At 40.1% G+C, this 18,576-nt stretch overlaps 1 pseudogene; it reads left to right on the plus strand.

The window, feature by feature from the left end:
* The first annotated feature begins 359 nt into the window (after nucleotides 1–359).
* Nucleotides 360–17,988, plus strand: LOC114681869 (annotated as a pseudogene).
* The last annotated feature ends 588 nt before the right edge of the window (nucleotides 17,989–18,576 follow it).

An 18,576-nucleotide genomic window follows, 5' to 3' on the forward strand; every position in this document is an offset into this window, starting at 1 on the left:
AATTTGAATTTGTTAGTCATAAAACACAACAAAATTCCAGTAAAAGTGAAATAAAAAAGATGAAATATATAAAAAATATGACTTTATCACTGCCATTTTGATAGAAAAATTGACTGCTCTACAGACTTCCTGGTCCAGGACACGATAGCTCATTGACTAGATTACATTAACAGCTCCTCACAGGGCCTCCTTGCTTCTAGCCTCGTCACATTCAGTATTTCCTCAAAACCACCTGGGTAACGCTCTAGAATGTTCATATGGTTATGCAATTAGGACCAAAATGTCACTAGTAGTCAAATACAAGAAGCCCTTGTTGAATTAAAGCAAAAAAACATTGAACGCTTTATAGTTCCTGCGGGATGCGCCTGTGCTTCCCTTATGGTCAACCTTGCTTGCTTCCGTCAAGTACTCGTCTGGGGCAGATGCCTCAGGTGGCCCCCTCTCCTCAAGCACAGGGCAGCTCCTGCCTCTCAATCTTCAGAGTATTCTCTCATCTGTTTGAAATACTCACTGTTTCTCTTATACTCTTATTTTACCTGTAAGTCCTGCAATTATTTGCTCAAATTCTCACCTTCCATTGTGGACATCCTTGTCTTGTTTTACTTCTATTTAAGTTAAAATTACACCCATATGTCTCCTCAATTCCCAAGTTGAGCTTTCCATTTATATTTTACATCTCATCACTAACACTATAAAATAATAGCCTATGGCCTCCTTTGAGGTGTCCTGTGTTATATGGAGCTCCTTTTCACTAACAGATTCTCAGCATCTGGTCAGGTGTCCTCATGTCACATGTCACTCATAATAAATAGCTACTGAGCAAATCAATCAGTAAAGGACTTTCTATAAGTCCTAAAAGGAGCAGTTGTGCTGATGCAAGTGAAAGTGTTTTGCGAATCTAAATCATAAATCGCTCTGTATAAATAGAAATTAAATTATATCATTCAAACAAACACTGATGTGTGTGTGTGTGTGTGTGTGTGTGTGTGTGTGTGTGTGTGTGTAAAATGTATTTGAGTGCCAAATCTGAACACTTATGTCACACATACATGTACCAGTTCCCAGGTCCATGCCTAATCTCTGCACAAACATGCTGCAAAGATTCCTGGAAGCATTCACAGCCCAAAGACATCTTCTTGCAGATGCTTCTCTGTGGAGTGTCACTGAACCCTCACCAGACACTGAAGCCTTCAGCACTTCAGTCATGCACTGTGACACTCCAGAATTGTGAGAAAGAAATTCCTCTTCAGTGCAAATAACCCAGACCATGATATTTTGTTGTAGCAGCCCAGATGAGGGGAGGCATTTAGAAACGGACAAACAGTATGTTCTGGAACTGTATCTCATTTTCTTTCTAGAAAATTGGTACCAAATGGAAAGCTCATCTATAATATCTACAATGTTAAAGACCCCTTCTTCTTTATTTACATGAAACATTGTGTCTGGGTATAGCAGGGATCATGTTTTAATCACAACCTCTCATTGGTCAGGGAACAAGCAGACAGAGTAGGAGAGAGGAAGTGAGGGAGAGATGTACAATGGAAGGGCATGGTCAGTGTATAATCAGCAATGCTGCTTGTGGTGCTATACAAACAGAATTAGTAAGCACTCATCTAATTCTAGGGACCATAACCAACAGGGGCCAAGAGGTGGCTCAGTGGGTAAAGTGTCACTGTGAAAGCCTACAGACTTGAGTTCGAATCCTGAGCACTAACCAAAAGCTGAGTGTGGTGGTGTCACCTATAATTCCAGTGTTGGGGTACAGGCAGAACATGTAAGGTGAGCAAAAGAGCAAACACCAGGCTCAGAGAGAGAGACCCCCTTTTCAGAAAACTACGGCAAAAGAACACCAAGGGAGACTTCACAGACCCATCAGAATCATCAGCTCACTAAGCAGGAACCGTCAGACATTGAAGGTTCTGGGAGGCGTGGCTTCATGTAATGACATTTTAGAAAACACAAAACTGTAGGACAGAAGCCAGGGCAGTGGCTTTTCCAGGTTGGGACTAAGAGAAGACAGCGTGAGGTGCCATGGGATGTGGTGGGACCTCAGGGTAGACACTGATCAGAAATACTGAAATTGTACAATTAAAGTGGGGCCTCAGTAAATCTTCCCTTAATAAAGGTGATTTAAAAGAAAAAAGTAAAGCAAATTGATTTCCAAATTTTACATAAAAAGGAATGATGTCTCTCTCTCTCTCTCTCTTTCTTCTTCTTCTTCTTCTTCTTCTTCTTCTTCTTCTTCTTCTTCTTCTTCTTCTTCTTCTTCTTCTTCTTCTTCTTCTTGTTCTTCTTCTTCTTCTTCTTCCCTCCCTCTCCTTCTGTGTATGTGTATATGTATGTGTGTGTGTGTGCATGCATGTGTGTGTGTGTGTGTGTGTGTGTGTGTGTGTGTGTGTGTGTACTTGTGGAGGCCAGAACTGGGCATTGGAGCCTCTGGAGCTGGACTTATAGGTCCACCCAAAGAAGATCCTGGGGCCTGAACTCAGACTTTCTCTAAGAGCAGCAGGAATTCTGACTGTCTTGGTCTCAGACTCCATCTTCGTACAACTTTAATTATTAGAGGTTTTTAACGATATTCTTCATAAATTTCAGTAGCAGATTCACCTAAAAAAACTACATTTGTGCATAGTTATATGTTGAAAATAATTTCTAAAGATATTACTTAAAGGTGAAAACATATCTTTTTGAGCAAATGACCAAGATAAATTCAATTCCAAAGTATAAAATGAACCTGGTACCCAGTTAAAGCAGGTAACTGAGCCTAATATATGCCATTGTCCTATAAAAGCCATGTTCTGTAAGGTAGGCAGTCTGGGGAAATCAGGTTCAGTGGGAGAGTATTTTGTCTGTACTTAAGGAATATGTAGATAGCCTCTACCAAGACACTATCCATAAACCTGCCCAGCACAATTTACAAGAGATGTCAGCCATTTTCTTTTTAAAAGGTTATAAAGTGCCTCTTTCAGAAACTGCCCAATAGAGGCTTTATTTTTGTATTTTGCTCAAGTACAATATTTCATTGATTCTTAATTAGATGTTTATAAGACTCAAATTGAAGTGAACTTGAAATTACATGTTTTATTTGAATTCTGAGAGAAGTCACTGAGCCACGGCACAATGTAAAACACAAATTATTTCAAAATGGTTTCTACTATAAGAAATGCTCTATGCCAAGTGTTTATTAACATTTCAGCTAATTAAAACTCCTCAGCATAGTTAGCATTACACAACAATGTAGTAATTAGTCCAAACTCCTCTTGAAAATATCATTATTTTTATGCCTTGCTTTGTCCACAACAATGAACCTTCTAGAACAACATGGTAAATTCTCAAAACACAAGGCACAGGTTCTATAAGAACTTCAAAATCTTAACATGTTGAGGAAATGCTATGGATATTTCTAATGAAGAGTTTCACAACTATGGGATGATACTGTGTTCTTCTAAGTATTCAGTCTTGACAGTTTCAGAGACAGAAAAGAAAAACAGAAACAAATAATGAAAACAGATACTATCATTCCTGGTGAGGATATTGGTTTCTCAAGTGGACCAGGATGTTGGACCTATGGAGAATGCAAGAATTTCATCTTAGTATCTTTGCTGTTGACCTTCCCCAAACCTCAGTGTGTGTGTGTGTGTGTGTGTGTGTGTGTGTGTGTGTGTGTATGTGTGTGTGTGTGTGTGTGTGTGTGTGTCATGATGGTACAAGTGGACAGAAGAAAATAGAGACCATTTTAATCACTTTTCCTTGGAATTGGAAATAATTTTGATTGCTGTGACAGATAAAAGAATTTTCCCTAAAACAAAAATATCCAAATGGCAAGACTGAGTGGCCTGGGTAGTCACTTGTGCCATGTGCTGCTCTGTTCTGTATGCTGTCCTTGGGCTGACACTCATGTGCCAAGAAAGGGGCTGTCTTATTAATATCACCGTGGTGTTTTTTATATAGTAATTTTTCTTTCTTTTTAAAAAAGTTCCTTTTCCTACTTATTTGGAGAGACATGTAGTTGAGGATGGCCTCAGTCTCCTTAGACAGCACAGGATGACCCTGAACTTTGAATCCTTCCACACTTAATTCTACAGTGTTGAAAGTACAGGTGTGCACCACAACATCTGATATAAACAGTGCCGAGCATCTAAACCAGGGCTGTGTGCAGTCTTAGCAAGCACTCTACTGACTGAGACACCTTGTCAGCCTTTATACGTGTGTGTGTGTTTGTGTGTGTGTGTGTGTGTGTGTGTGTGTGTGAGAGAGAGAGAGAGAGAGAGAGAGAGAGAGACAGAGACAGAGACAGAGACAGAGAGAGAGACAGACAGAAAGAGAGAGAGAGAGACTGTATCTGTCATATCTGTTATTTCAGCCTCTGTTTCAGATAGAGGCATATTATATGTGCCACAGTCCTGACAGATAGATGGAAGAAATAGCTACAACTATTTTGATGTAGAAAAGATCACCTCTTTTGTATTCTACCTCTCTCTGTCTAGATAGACAGAGAAAAAGACAGACAGACATGCTGTTAATCCTCTTTCCACCACCACAGCTAAAAACTCATTAACTTACACAGAAGAACATTTCATTTAGCTCATAATTTTGTAAGTTCTGGACCAAAAAAGACAGGCCCATTCTTTAAGCCTGTGGTGGGCTTTCAGGATGCTAAGCCTGGAGAGCACCAAACAGACAAACTGCTTTAATTACCTCTGAGAATCACAGGAGGTGAGTGAGGGCTGAGGACCCCTGAGTTTCATAGGAATGAACATCCGTTTGGGGCATTTACAACCCTAAACTGGTCCACATGCCCACAAATACCACAACCATCAAAGTGGCTCCCTCCTTGAGGGACCTGTTACCTAGAATTTGGAAAATTAGACAACCAAGAAAAGTTTACAAATATATTGGAAAAGTTTGCTGTGGGTTTAGGTGTTTAAGTGTGCTATTAGGTTTTCCATTCTTATTTTAACACAACAATGATAGGTGAGGAGAGCTTGATTTAAATTCTAATCAATGTGGTAAAACTATTTTAAAGTAATCTGTACATAATTATAAATAGAACTGCTATTTGATTTCATGTGTGGCCCATTTACCATCTGCCCCGCCTCAGTCAAAACCTAATGTTAAAGGAATCTAAATCCTGCATATACATCTATAGGCAGAGTGCACATATTTCACATAAATCACTTGAAAACACTTTCCCGTGTGGAGCCCAGGGCATTTTGAGGTCAGCCTGGCCACACAGTCTTAAATACATACAACTAGGTGGCCAATAAATTATCTCTGAGTGACTTTAAAATATCCACCTTGAAACACCAGATGGCTCAGCAGGTTGGTGATTCATGCTTTAGTTTCAATTTTTCACTGGACAGTATCACTAAGAGTAAGTGTCACATACCATGTGTCAGAAGATAAGGAGCAGGGGTTAGTGTGCTCAGTCTTGTTCACAAAGACAGATGTCTACATAGAAGGGATGAGCCTCATTCCACCTTCCAAGAATTTATTTATGTCTTCTTTAATAAAAGGTTCTCTTAATTTTACCTCCTGTTACTGTGATAACGAGGCTTGGCAGAAGCAAGTTACAGTCAAGAAAGTAGGCTGCAGCAGCTGGTCACAGCCAGACAGGATCAGAGAGGATGAAGATATGTGTGCCTGCGCTCAGCCCAAGTGCTCTACTCCTAAACAGTGTGTGATCTCCTTCCTAAGGAATGGTGATACCCAAAGTAGACAGGTCTACCCACCCTAACGTAACCAGCAAAACCTCCCAGAGTCATACCTGCAGGGCAGCCTGATCTGGACAGTTCCTCACAGACCATTTCTCCAGTGATTCTAGATTGTGCCAAGTTCACAATGAACACAAACAAGCACAGCCCACAAGTGCAAGTGTTTGAGGGAATTTAGGGTTAAAGTCAATGGAGTATGAGCAACTAGTCAAATGACTTCTATACTTTCTATTTCAGAAGAGTTTATCTGTTTTCTAACACACCTCTCCAGGATACAGAGTCACTCTATCCTGAAAATGAACAGTGAGCACTTGCCTTTCAAACAACTTTAAAAACAAGGAAATTCAAAGAAATACTTACACACTGTTGCCCAATTTATATTCAGAAACATAAAATATCTTAATAATATATTTTGCATATTAACAATAACTTTTAAAAGTTTGAAATTTTGTTGAAAGGATAATTGAGATTTTTTTTAAGATGTGACTAATAAGAAGAAAGGGTAAGAGAACTGAAAAAAGGCTATGACCACAAACTTGTTCCCCCAACTTGAAGATAACAAGCACTTAACCTTGTTTGCTGACATAAGTTCCCATACTCTCAGCAATGACAGAAAACTATCAGTTATTGAAAAGGATCTGGCTAATGTTTGAGAAAGTGCTCAGAAGACAATGCACAGTAACAGTTCTTCACCACACACTTCCCTGAGCTCAGTACCCTGACTATTTGACCATCCATGAGACCACAGGGGCTCCAGAATCATGTTCATCTAAATAGGTTTGATGCACACAGATATGTCATCATTTGTCATCTGAATTACAAACAGTAGAACTCCTGCACTTCTCTCCAAGTCCATGTTAATCTCCATTTTGCCTTATGCAGCTAGAGTTTTCTCCAGTCCTGCCCAGGCCCACAGCCACTCAGACCCAAATAAACACACGGATACTTATAGTAATTAAAACTGCTTGGCCTAATGGCTCAGGCTTTTTGCTAGCCAGATCTTACATTTTAAATTAACCCATTTCTATAAATCTATACCTTGACATGTGGCTTGTGGCTGACCAGTATCTTTACATCTTGCTTCTCATGGCAGTGGTGGCTGGCAGCATCTCCTGACTCAGCCTTCCACTTTGCAGAATTCTCCTCTCTGCTTATCATGCCTATACTATACTTCTTGCCTGGCAACATCTAATAAGCGTTTTATTTATCAATCAATCGGAACAACACATTCACAGCATACAGAAAGACATCCCCAGCAGCCTTAGATTTTAATGATTTAATTAAAATCGAATTGCACCATTCTCCTCTTTTCTCCTTCCTCCAAACCCTCCCATGGCCTCTTCCTCCAACCCTTCCCATGTCCCCTAACCCTTTCTCCCTCTCAAATTCATATTATATATATTCAAATATATCACATATATGTCATATATCATTTTAACAGGGCAAAAATATTTGTGTATTTCCATGGACACTTTAAAAAATAACTTACAAATACAATATTTTAAATTAATTTCAATAGTAAAATAGTATAAAACAGTCTAGTGTTACTTAGATATGAAAAAAAGTATCCTAAGAAAGTAGAATGATAGTCTAAGATCTTACAGTGAATCTAGTTGATTTTAATATATCTAATAAACTCATCAAATGTACTCATATGATTTAAAACAATCAAACCACCTTATCGAATAATGCCCAATGAAACATCTATGATGTATAAATTGTTACTTATTTTTAATGGGCATACTTATTTCAATCTCTGCCATTTTTTGAACCACTAGTCTCTGTCTCTTGTTAGCTCTAGCTCAGCCTACGTTACAGGCAGGTCTAACCCCAGGAAATGTCATAGACCTTCGTATCTGCAGCACAGTCCGTTTCACAGACTACCAGCAAAGTGCAGGGGTGCAAGCTAGAGAAACGTCCTGCTTCTTTTTTGTTGTTGTTCATTTGATGCACTTTGATGAATTAAAGTTTAATTTATTATTCAACCTTAATTCTTGCCTTTTTCCTTAGGACTAGAAATAAATAATTTTCTTATTTAATTTGTGGTAATTGAGTTGATGCCTGGATTCCCTGACTCCTGGATGGCTCTAGTAGCCCTGCCACTCCTGTGTTTCTCTGTGGTTCCCAAGATGTTTCTCTGACTCTTCATCTGCTTCATGGATGCTGGATCTCCACACTGGTATTGTAACATCCTTGCCACCATGACTTAAAATCCTCATGGTCATTTCTTCCTTGAGTATCATATTTGACCTAAAGGGTGGGCAGAAAGTTGAGGAACCTGGGAAGAAAGCAGGTTCTCAAAGAGGCAACTTGAAACTTTCAAACACTAACTTTGTAACAAGTGTTAACCTGACCCTAACCTGACCATATGCTAAGGGGTAAATAGGATCTGAATTCAATTAGCAGACCCTATTTGGTCCCAAACTGGTCATCAGTTTGATTAGCTACCTCCTTCCTCAAACACCTGTGCTGATTTGGGGACCACAGAGAACAACCTTTAACTACCTATCCCATTAAATCAACTATAATTCAATACATTTAATCAGTTTCCTTTTAGTTGGTCCTAGGATGTGTGCAAGGCCCATGCCATCCTGGAGAGAACACTGTTTTCAAACTTGCCTCAGTGAAACAAAGGTTCTCTGAGACTCTCCCCTTTCCTAGCCCCACCTCACCTCTTCTTAAAAGGTCCACTGTCCTCCTAGGTTCTAACTTCACAAAAGCTCCTTTCAGCTTCCTTCTGTGTCCTTTTGGTTCCTTGGGAAGGCACAGTAAGGGGGCATCCCAGCCTTTGCTCAAGCTGTCAAACTCCAAGCAGTTCTTGCAGTATTACCAACAGCCTCTTGTTTTTGCAGTGAGTAGTCCCCTGTATCTCCTTCAGGTGACTGAGGCACTTGGCTCCATTTTATCATTGACTTTATTAACATATTCACATCAAATTAAACTGCAAAAAGTAAGTGCAGGGACCTCATCAGAGTATCAGGTAGTTGGGGTAATATGATGAAACAGAAATGAAGTGGGTCCAAGCTGTTTCAGCTAAGGTGGTCTTAGAAGGGATGCTTACACAGACAACACGTTTCAGGTGATGAGAAACTTGACAGGAAACAGGCTTTATATACATTTGAGTCACTAATAAGTTTCTAATGAAGGTAAATTTTTGAAAATCAGAAAAAATAAAATAAAGTGAGAATTCTGTTTACCAAATATTTATAATCTGTTAATTACCAAGACACATAAATACAAAAGTGTTGATATCTTATGGTAATGTATAATTACACATGGGAATATAGCTATGTTGGTAGAACATTTGTGAAATGTGCAGAAAGCCCTGTGTTTCCTTCCTGGCCCTGCATGAACTGGGTGTGGTAGTACATACACTGGTAATCCCAGCACTTTAAAAACAGAAGAGGGAGGATCAGAAGGTCAGGGTCAACCTTGGCTATGCAGCAAGTGTTTGAGACCAGCTTGTGCAACATATGTTTCAAAACATACTGCCTAAGGACAGTATCTAAATGATGCTGTTAACACAAAGACATTCATCCTCACATATATACAACCTGAGTTCAGTATCTAAATGATGCTATTGACACATAGACACTCATCCTCACATACACACAACCTGAGGTCAGTACCTAAATGATGCTATTGACACATAGACACTCATCCTCACATACACACAACCTGAGGTCAGTACCTAAATGATGCTATTGACACATAGACACTCATCCTCACATACACACAACCTGAGGTCATGATAATGATGATGATGTCAAGAGATGGGTGGTGCAACTACAAAGGTCTTCCAGCAGAGGAGACTGGATCATATTAGAGAATATGCAATTCTTCCTGGAAGATCAGTTGTAAGAGGCAGTGACACAGAACAAAAATAAGGCAAGGGTAAGGGTGTAGAAGTAACTGTCTTATTAACTAAGAAATACAGAGCCAATGTAAAGATAAAAGCCCAAGAGGTCAGAGCTAAGAGCCTTACCCTTCCTGCTTCAGCGATCCTCTTCAGCCAAGAGAGACCTACTTCCTGTGTGTTTGTCTTTATATAGACTTTCTGTTCTGCCTTCTTATTGGTTATAAACCCAACCACATGACTGCCTCGTCACTGCCTGTCTGTACAGACCTCCAGGTCTTCTATGGTTGGTATTGAGATTAAAGGCATGTGTCTCCAATGCTGGCTGTATCCTTGACCACACAGAGATCTACCTAGCTCTGCCTACTAAGTGCTGGGATTAAAGGCATGCACCGCGAACACTCAGCTCCTCTATGGCTTACTATTAGCTCTGACCCCCAGGCAACTTTATTAACATAGAAATAAAATCACATTTCAGTACAAATAAAATATCACCATATAAGGGTGTGGAGATGAAGCCGCCAGCAGGGAAGAGACACAAAAGCAGCTATTCTCCCCCAAACTTAAATGCTTGCTTACTTGTGTGATTGGTTGATTGATTGATAGATTGATTAATTGATTGATTGATTGATTGATTGATAGTCTGTGGGCACCACAAAATAGGCTTATGGGTCAATGCTTTGACTATTATGAAGCCAGGGGAAGATGCATTTCACAACAAGCACAACACTGGTAGCTCACAGTGATCCAAGGACTCAGTTCTTAGAGAGAGCTTCTCAAAGTGGCAAGTCCATAAACAAGTATTTTTTTTTTTAGCTTTTTTTAGTTTTTTTTTCTTTTTTTTCATAAACAAGTATTTATTTATGGAATGCCTGAGTTTAGAAAATATAACCATTCCACTTGTTACATAAAGACATGGAAGGATGATGCTGAAGAAGCTGTGTTCTGCACGTCAGTCTCTTGTCCACTACAATGGTCATATACAGGGCTGCTGACTGTGCCTTGAAAAATTATCACCAAACAGAGTAGAGGACAGTCAAAGTGAAAACATACATTTCTTTTTATCCTACTCCTCAAATATGGGCAATTGTCACTCATAACTGACTTATCCCCAGGCACACATGGGTGTTGTTAATTGGATTTAGTGGGCTATCAGAAATAACAGATCAAGGACATTAAGTTAGGAGTTGGAAGGGGCCCTGCTAGGGAAATGAGAGTGTAGATACAAAGCTTCATTATCTGCATATGGCAAAATTCTCAAAATAAGCAAATGAATATTTAAAAAATAAATGATAGAAAATTGGTGACTTTTTACTGTTTACCAAAGTATATAAGGGACCACTGAAAAATAGAAAGTAGAGGGAGAGAGAGAAAAAAAGCTGAATTAAGGAATCTAGCAAGTTAATTGACAATAGGAGTTTTTAAGGAAAGAAACAATAATTTCAAGAATATAATAAGAAATTATTTGTCAGGCAGAGTTTAAAGAGAAATGTTTGCGTCTATTGGGAATTGAATGGAGAAGAAACCTAAATCTATGATTTAATCATGATAGTGTAATTGAATAGGAATAGAAATTAGGCCACTCTCATCCTTTGTGGTTTATCTGAACAGGAATTTTAACTCTCTGATTCACCTACTGTTAATAAACACAAAAGTATAAAGCTAGGATAGACGTCTTCAGGGCTGTTTAGCTCAGATTTCTCAAAGGACATAAATTGTAGTAGTGTTTAATCCCTAGAAAATTATATTGTTTTCGGGAATCATTTGTGCAAGTGTTTGGATGAATTTATATAAAAACAGCCTTTGGATGGACAGTGAGAAATTGGACAACTACAATCCTCTGTCATGAAATCTATGCCCAACATCCAGACATGAACATTTGCACTTACAGATATTTTACAAGGGAAAAAAGCATTAATGTCTTCATCCATCTTTCAATATGCAGCTAGTGGGTGGACCAAGCCTTGCAGGGTTTTGGTCTTGAGGATTAAACAACAAAGAACACAGTGCTGTCATGGGGATGTTGAAAAAACACGGATAGTAAAACAGGAAAATAAATGAACTTTAGAGAGTAACACATGTACTGGGATGACGATGTGATCTATTAAAGACCAATGGGGCCTGGAGAGAGGCTCCCAAGTACAATGCTTGCTGCACAAGCATGGGGACCCCAGTTCAATCCCAGCACATACATAAAAACCCAGGATTGTGGTGGTGTACCTGCAATCCCAGCATTGGAAAGGAAGAGACAGAAGGATCCCTAAAGCTTCTAGCCAGCCAGGCTGAGAGACCATATCTCAGAAAAGAAGATAGGGACTGATTGAAGGAGACACCTGGAGTCAACCTTTGCCCTCAACATACGCACCCCCCAGCCCCCACCATACACACACCAGTATAGCTTGCAGTAAGCTGTTTGCAGACGGCAGTGTACACATGTTGACATGAGATGCAATTCTAAAGCCGTATGTATACAGGACTTTCCTACCACAGGTCTAGGCATTGTAAGCTAAAGTTCTATAGATTGCTTAGGGAAATTGGTTCCTAATATTTAAGACAAACAAGCCATCAGAGTGCCGAGAGATTGTTGACTCTTTGCACTATTGAGAAGTTCTGAAGAAAGTTCTGAGTAGAAAAAGTTCAGGTGCCAGAATACGAGTTTGTAAGAAAACACACAGAAGACAGACAGATAGCTGATTCGGCTGACAGAGGACAGGGGAGGCTCCTGTGGGGTTTGCAAAACAAACAAAAACTGGATGTTCTGTAGGCCTCACAAAGTAATCTAGATTCATTGACTGTCCACAGAGGCTCATGGAGCCCAAATTTTCTCTTATTCATACACTTTCCACTTTGATAATGTAAGAAGACAATGAAGACAATCACAGGAGAGTGAGAGAGAAATATATTCCCGTTTTTCTTCACCATGGAATTATAGCTATGTTGATAGACTATAAAAAGATAGGTTAGTTGGTAGCTCAGGAAACCTCTCTTAAAGAAGACTATGCATAAGTTTTGCTGCATTTGTTATTAATTTCTTTATCCTTCCTGCTGCTTGCCGAACTGCCATGCTCTTTTGATACAGCAGCCCTCTTGTGCCCATGAAGTGGCACTGGTCTTAGAACTCACTAGAGTCTTGAAGAGTTTGTGTGAACAAAGTCATAACAACAGCTTCAATCCTCTTATCTTCACACTGTTGTCTGACATGAAAGAAAAATTATTCTTGATGTTTTGAGCATCTCTAACTTATAAAAACCTACATCTAATAGACATCCCTAGGCAGAATTTTATGCACAGAAGTTCACAGTGTTTTTTCTTAACAAGATAAGATGATATCACATATGTCTAAACCCACTGAATGCTACTTGTCTCCTTCTTACAAAGATAAGTGCTTTAGCACCCCCCAATTAATATGCTTTATACATTTTTAGTCACTGTAACATAAAGAGCGTGCCCTTACCCTGGAACGGTGTGCCTATGCCTGCTTAGGACATCACTGTGGACACACTCCAATTCCAAAGCCATATATATATATATATATATATATATATATATATATATATATATATATCAACCACAAGTCTAGGCACCATTGGCTAAATCTTTGTAGACTGCTTAGGGAAACATGTTCCTAATATTTAAGACAAACAGGCCATCATTGAAGTGTGAGGGCATACAGCTGTCACCTGGCACTCAAAGGCAGAGGTGAGAGGTACAAAGTAGGTTCAGGGACATCTGGGTCTGCAAAGTGAGTTCCAGGCCAGCCTCAGTTACATAGCAAGACCCTCTCTTTTTAAAAACCCAAAAATAAATAGTAACTAATGAATTAAACAAATAACAAGGAAAAATTAACAGGTTGTCGACAGAATGAGAACATCAGGATAACTAGTTTAATTATGTGTTTTAGATGCAAAGGGTCCTTCAGAGACGTCACATTTGGAGGCTCAGCCTCAACTGGTGGATCTACTCATAGGAAGATGTGGAGTCAAGGAATCTCTGACCTAATCAGTGGGTTATCCTTGACTCATTCATAATATGATGCCATGTGTGGGCAGTGGTCATGAGGCATTTCCTGGAAATGTATACAATGTGCCCAGTCCCTCCTGTCCCTCTCTCTCCTGCCTGGATGCTCAGAGGGAAGTGGCCTCTGCCACAGACCCCTATCACCATGATGCTTTGCTGTACCTGAGGCCAAAAGCATTGGGTCCTGCTGACCTAAGACTAAATTCTCTGAAATCACGACTTAAAGCAAATCTCTCCTCCTTTTAAATTGTGTCTATTGGGTATTTTTTCACAGTAGTGAAAAATGCAGCTAACACAATGGCCAATATGAAAATGCATAGACTTATAAATAAAAAAGTAACAATTTTTAGAATTTTTCATGACAAATGTTAAATAGAATAAAGATTTTTTTGAGCAAATGTTTGTTCAGAATTTATATTTTTAACATTACTTTATTATTTAACATTACTTTATAATATTTACTTTCCGTGTGAATGTGTGCTTGCTTATGGAACAACATGAGTGTATAGAGGTTGGAGGAAGACCTGAAAAAGATAGTTTAATCCTTCTGCAAGGTGGTTCTGGATATTAAACTCGGGGTGCCAGTTTTGACTGCAACTTACCTACCTGTATGCCAAGTATCTCACAGGTCATGTATCTTTTCTTTAAATAACAATTAGAATACAATAAGTAGTATTCTAGCTCCACGAAGAAAACTTGGGCTTTTCAAAAGCTGAGAGTATTCTCTCCAGTTCTTATCTAAAAATAAGAAAATGGTGAAATCACTTTAAAAAATAATAGCTTAATAACTGCAGGATCAATAGGCTGTACGTGTGTGTGTGTGTGTGTGTGTGTGTGTGTGTGTGTGTGTGTGTGTGATAATTAAAGAAGAGTTCATGAATGGGAGGGCACATGAATGGGTGTGAGTCAGACACAGTACTCAACAGTTTCTCATGTCGGGTCTACTCAAGCCAACTGTAGTGTACGATGTATCTTGTGGGGATTTTGAGACCAAAAGGGCTTAGGTTCATACTATTTTGATGTTTTGTATTTTTATTGGACTTATCTACAATTTGTCTCAATACCAGTACAAGAAGGGAATAGAGAATTCTATTCTCATTTTCAGATATTTAAAACCATGAGTGGCCTTTGCTTTCATATTTCTGGACTGAATGTCTGTCTTTCTCATGGACTGAACATGCTGTGTCTATGGCATTCATAGCTCGGGTTTGTTTGAAGAGCACCATGCACCTGGAAAGGCATGAAGTCCATACTCTGACAGTGCCAAGAAGCTGACAAGCCATTCTTTGGTCTAGACACTCTCTTCCTCTCAAGCTTCAGAGTAAACAAAGTCAAGCTTCCAGCTGCACTGACATGGCACATAGACAAGAGGGTAAACAAATGTGAGCATCTTCCTGTCAGGGTCAGCACCGACACCGTAGGCACAATTCCCACACCTTGTTGAATGAGTTTCATTTGGCAAGAAAGAGGCCTAAGAAGTCTTTGCCCATGTGTTACATGGACACAGGCCACACAGCTCTTCAAGATCTGTTTTGTACATTCACTGACTGTACAGTCACAGATATGTAGCTTTAATGCAGCAATATTTAAATCAGGGTCTGGCTAGTATCAGCACTTGTTGAAGTATTCCTGACATTGTTCCATTTGAGAGAAAAGAATAAAAGCTATGAACTGAAGAGAATGAAATTCCCCTGAGCTATTGTGGACTGTTTGGAAGATAACAGCCACAGAGCTTGCTTCATTCTTTCCATTAAATTATCAGCATAAAATATTTGCATATATACCACAACAAATTGATTTTTAAAAGCCAGTAGTTTGGTATAAGCCACCAGCATGAGAAATACCTGGTTATTTCAAGTAGAGTTTCTCGTTTAGACTTCATATTTAACAAATGGATAAGTCAAAATAAATGCAAATGTACTTACTTATCCCAGAGGTAATTCTGATGCGTCTATATTTTGATGTCTCACTTAGCTATGAGTTAACAGTAAGATAGATATATTTGTCTGTGCCCATGTCTCACACTCCAACCTGGAGGGGGCAGTGCTCAGTGTGCCATCAGATGGTCACAGCAGCAGCCTGTGCCTCAGATCTGCAGCCCCTTGACTTTCTCTAAGGATAAAGCTCCTGCCTTGCACCAGCAGCTGCAATTCAAAAAGGCAGTATGGAGGGGGAATTCACACTAGTGATCATGGCTATGGGTTCAAGAACAATAATAATAAGTATTCCCGTCTTAGGATGAGGGATGCAGAAACACTTTTTATTCTTCTTGGAAGTTTCTGCTGGGTCAAATCTGTTGTGAGTTGTTTTGTCTATAAAAGTGAGTCTTCTCTTCCATTGGGCACCATCACAGAATAGGAGGACAGGGAGGACCTGGGCAAAATAATGTCCTCTGAACATGACAAGACAGAACTCACAGCAGCTAGCTGTTGCTGTCTGCACAAGACTTCCACAAGATCAAACCAGGTTGTACTCAAGCATTGACTGGGGTGGGACATGAGCTCCCATTTCTAGATGGGGAGCTGCTGATAGCTGCTTGCTTCTGAGTGAGGGAGAGAGTCAATTTTCTTTAAGGGTGTGACCCCTAAGAGTTCAACCAGGTTCCAGTGGATGATGATCCCTTCACCACCAGGCATCACAAATTGGACTTGTATATATTTAATATATACATACATGTGTGTACATATATAATGTTCTCTAAGAGTTACTACAAATACTGTATATAATAGAGCATTTTAAAATGGCTATAATAACAGACTGTTCATAGGTTTTTCAGTCTCTGCCTCACTGCCTGGATTCTTTCACCTATTTCCTCTAATCATGTTTCTAAGAAACACACTATCATCCTAGTGACCTTTCTAGATTCTGCATTTGTGACTCCCAAACAGGGATAGTTGGCAGTACAGTAACACACAATACATAACAAGGTAAGAATATAGAGCCCATGATTGCCCAGTTAGTTTGGGTCAGTATTTATAACACATATTAATGCATAAAAATGTCTTGGAGAACTTGAGTGACATTTGTGACTCTAGTACATGATACAGTCCCTCTAAGGAGGACAATTAGGGATCCCATTTTTAAAGGCATTTCATATTCAGTTTGTCCTGTTGGATTCACAGTGAGAAGTTCTGCTTTTGTTCACTATCTTGTAATTTCATTAAAAGACATTTTCGATGTTTATTCTTTTCTGCTTCATTTTATACTTGACACATTCTGTCATAAAATATCAAACCAAGCTGTAGTGGAATTGGGTCAAATGACTGCAGTTTGTCTTCTGTGAGAAATCAACAAGACTAATGCTTTCTTTCCCCTCTACCCACCATAATGTCCCACAACTGACAAATAGAACACTTCATTACAACCCATGAGTGTAACTTGTGTGTTTCAGGAGTCAGAGCATTTGCTATTACATAGAAAAGCATTAATAAGAAATGGTGAGCTTTTTCCACGCTGCCCTGGGATGGGTCCATACCGCACTGTTCTTCATTCCCATTGTAACTTAAAGGGAAACTTACACAAGGTCCAGAGCCCTTGATGTCCTGCAGACAAAGGAGGAGGATATCCTCAAATTCTTTGCCTCAGGAACCCGCTAAGGTGGCGCTAACCTTGACTTTTAGATGGAGCCGTACCTACAAAAGGAAAAGTGATGGTATGATGGTATCTGCACCATAAACCTGAAGAGGACCTGGGAGAAGCTGTTGCTTGCAGCTCGGGCTATCAGGCTACCGTTGCCATTAAGAAGCCTGCTGATGTCAGTGTCATCTCCTCCAGGAACACTGGGCAGCGAGCCATGCTGAAGTTTGCTGCCACCACTGGAGCCACTCCGATTGCTGGCCGCTTCACCCCTGGGCCCCTCACTAACCAAATCCAAGCAGCCTTCAGGAATCCACAGCTTCTAGTGGTGGCTGAACCCAGGGTTGACCACCAGCCTCTCAGAGGCATCTTATGCCAACCTGCCCACCATTGCTCTGTGTAACACACTCTCCCCTGCGCTGTGGACATTGCTGTCCCCTGCAACAAGGGAGCTCACTTGGTAGGTCTAATGTGGTAGATGCTGGCCAGAGAAGTATTCCGAATGTGTGGCACTATCTCCCGTAAGCGCCCATGGGAGATTCTGCCTATTCTTTATGTCAATAGAGATCCAGAGGAGATTGAGAAGGAGGAGCAGGCTGTGACCAAGGAGGAATTTCAGGGCTAATGGACCGTACCGGCTCCTGAATTCACTACTGCTCAGCCAGAGGTGGGTAGACTGGCCTGAGAGTGTGCAGGTACCCTCTGTTACCCACCCAGCAGTTCCCTACTGAAGACTGGTGTGCCCCACCAGCCACTGAGGGCTGATCAGCAGCTCCCACAGCACAGACCACCAAATGTTGTAGAGTCACCACCGAGTGGTGCTGAGCTCCTCTGCAGACACCAGAGCAAAAGGAAAAGAAGGTGGAAGGAAAACAGAGTTCCTACAAGCTGTCAAACCAAATCAAAACAAAACCAAAGGCAAGAAAGAGAAAAAAGAAATGGCAATTGGTATTATTTTTATTTTTAATTTTGTGACTGTGTATATGGGGGAAAGGTATGTACACAAAAGCACGGGCGCCCATGGAGTCCAGAAGAGGGAGTCAGAGTCCCTGCAGCTGGAAGTACAGGTGGTTGTAAGCTTCCTGACATGGATGCTGGGGATGAAATCTGGGGCCTCTGTATGAGCTGTACTTGCTATTAATCACTGAGCCATCTCTCTAGCCCCTCGGTCAAATCCTTTTCATTTCATGAGAAATTTGAGGAAAAGAACAGTGACTTTTATATGAAGATAAATTTCTACTTTGAAATGTGCTAGATGGGCTCATGTCAACTACACAAGCTAAAGTCATCTGAGAGGAGAGAGCCTCAATCAAGAAAATGTCTACATAAGAGCAAGTCACAGGAAGGCATATAAGGCATTTTCTTAATTAGTGATCAATGGGGAGGGCCCAGCCCATTGTGGGTGGTGCCATT

This window comes from Peromyscus leucopus, chromosome 6 (genome assembly GCF_004664715.2).
Source record: "Peromyscus leucopus breed LL Stock chromosome 6, UCI_PerLeu_2.1, whole genome shotgun sequence".
NCBI lineage: Eukaryota > Metazoa > Chordata > Mammalia > Rodentia > Cricetidae > Peromyscus > Peromyscus leucopus.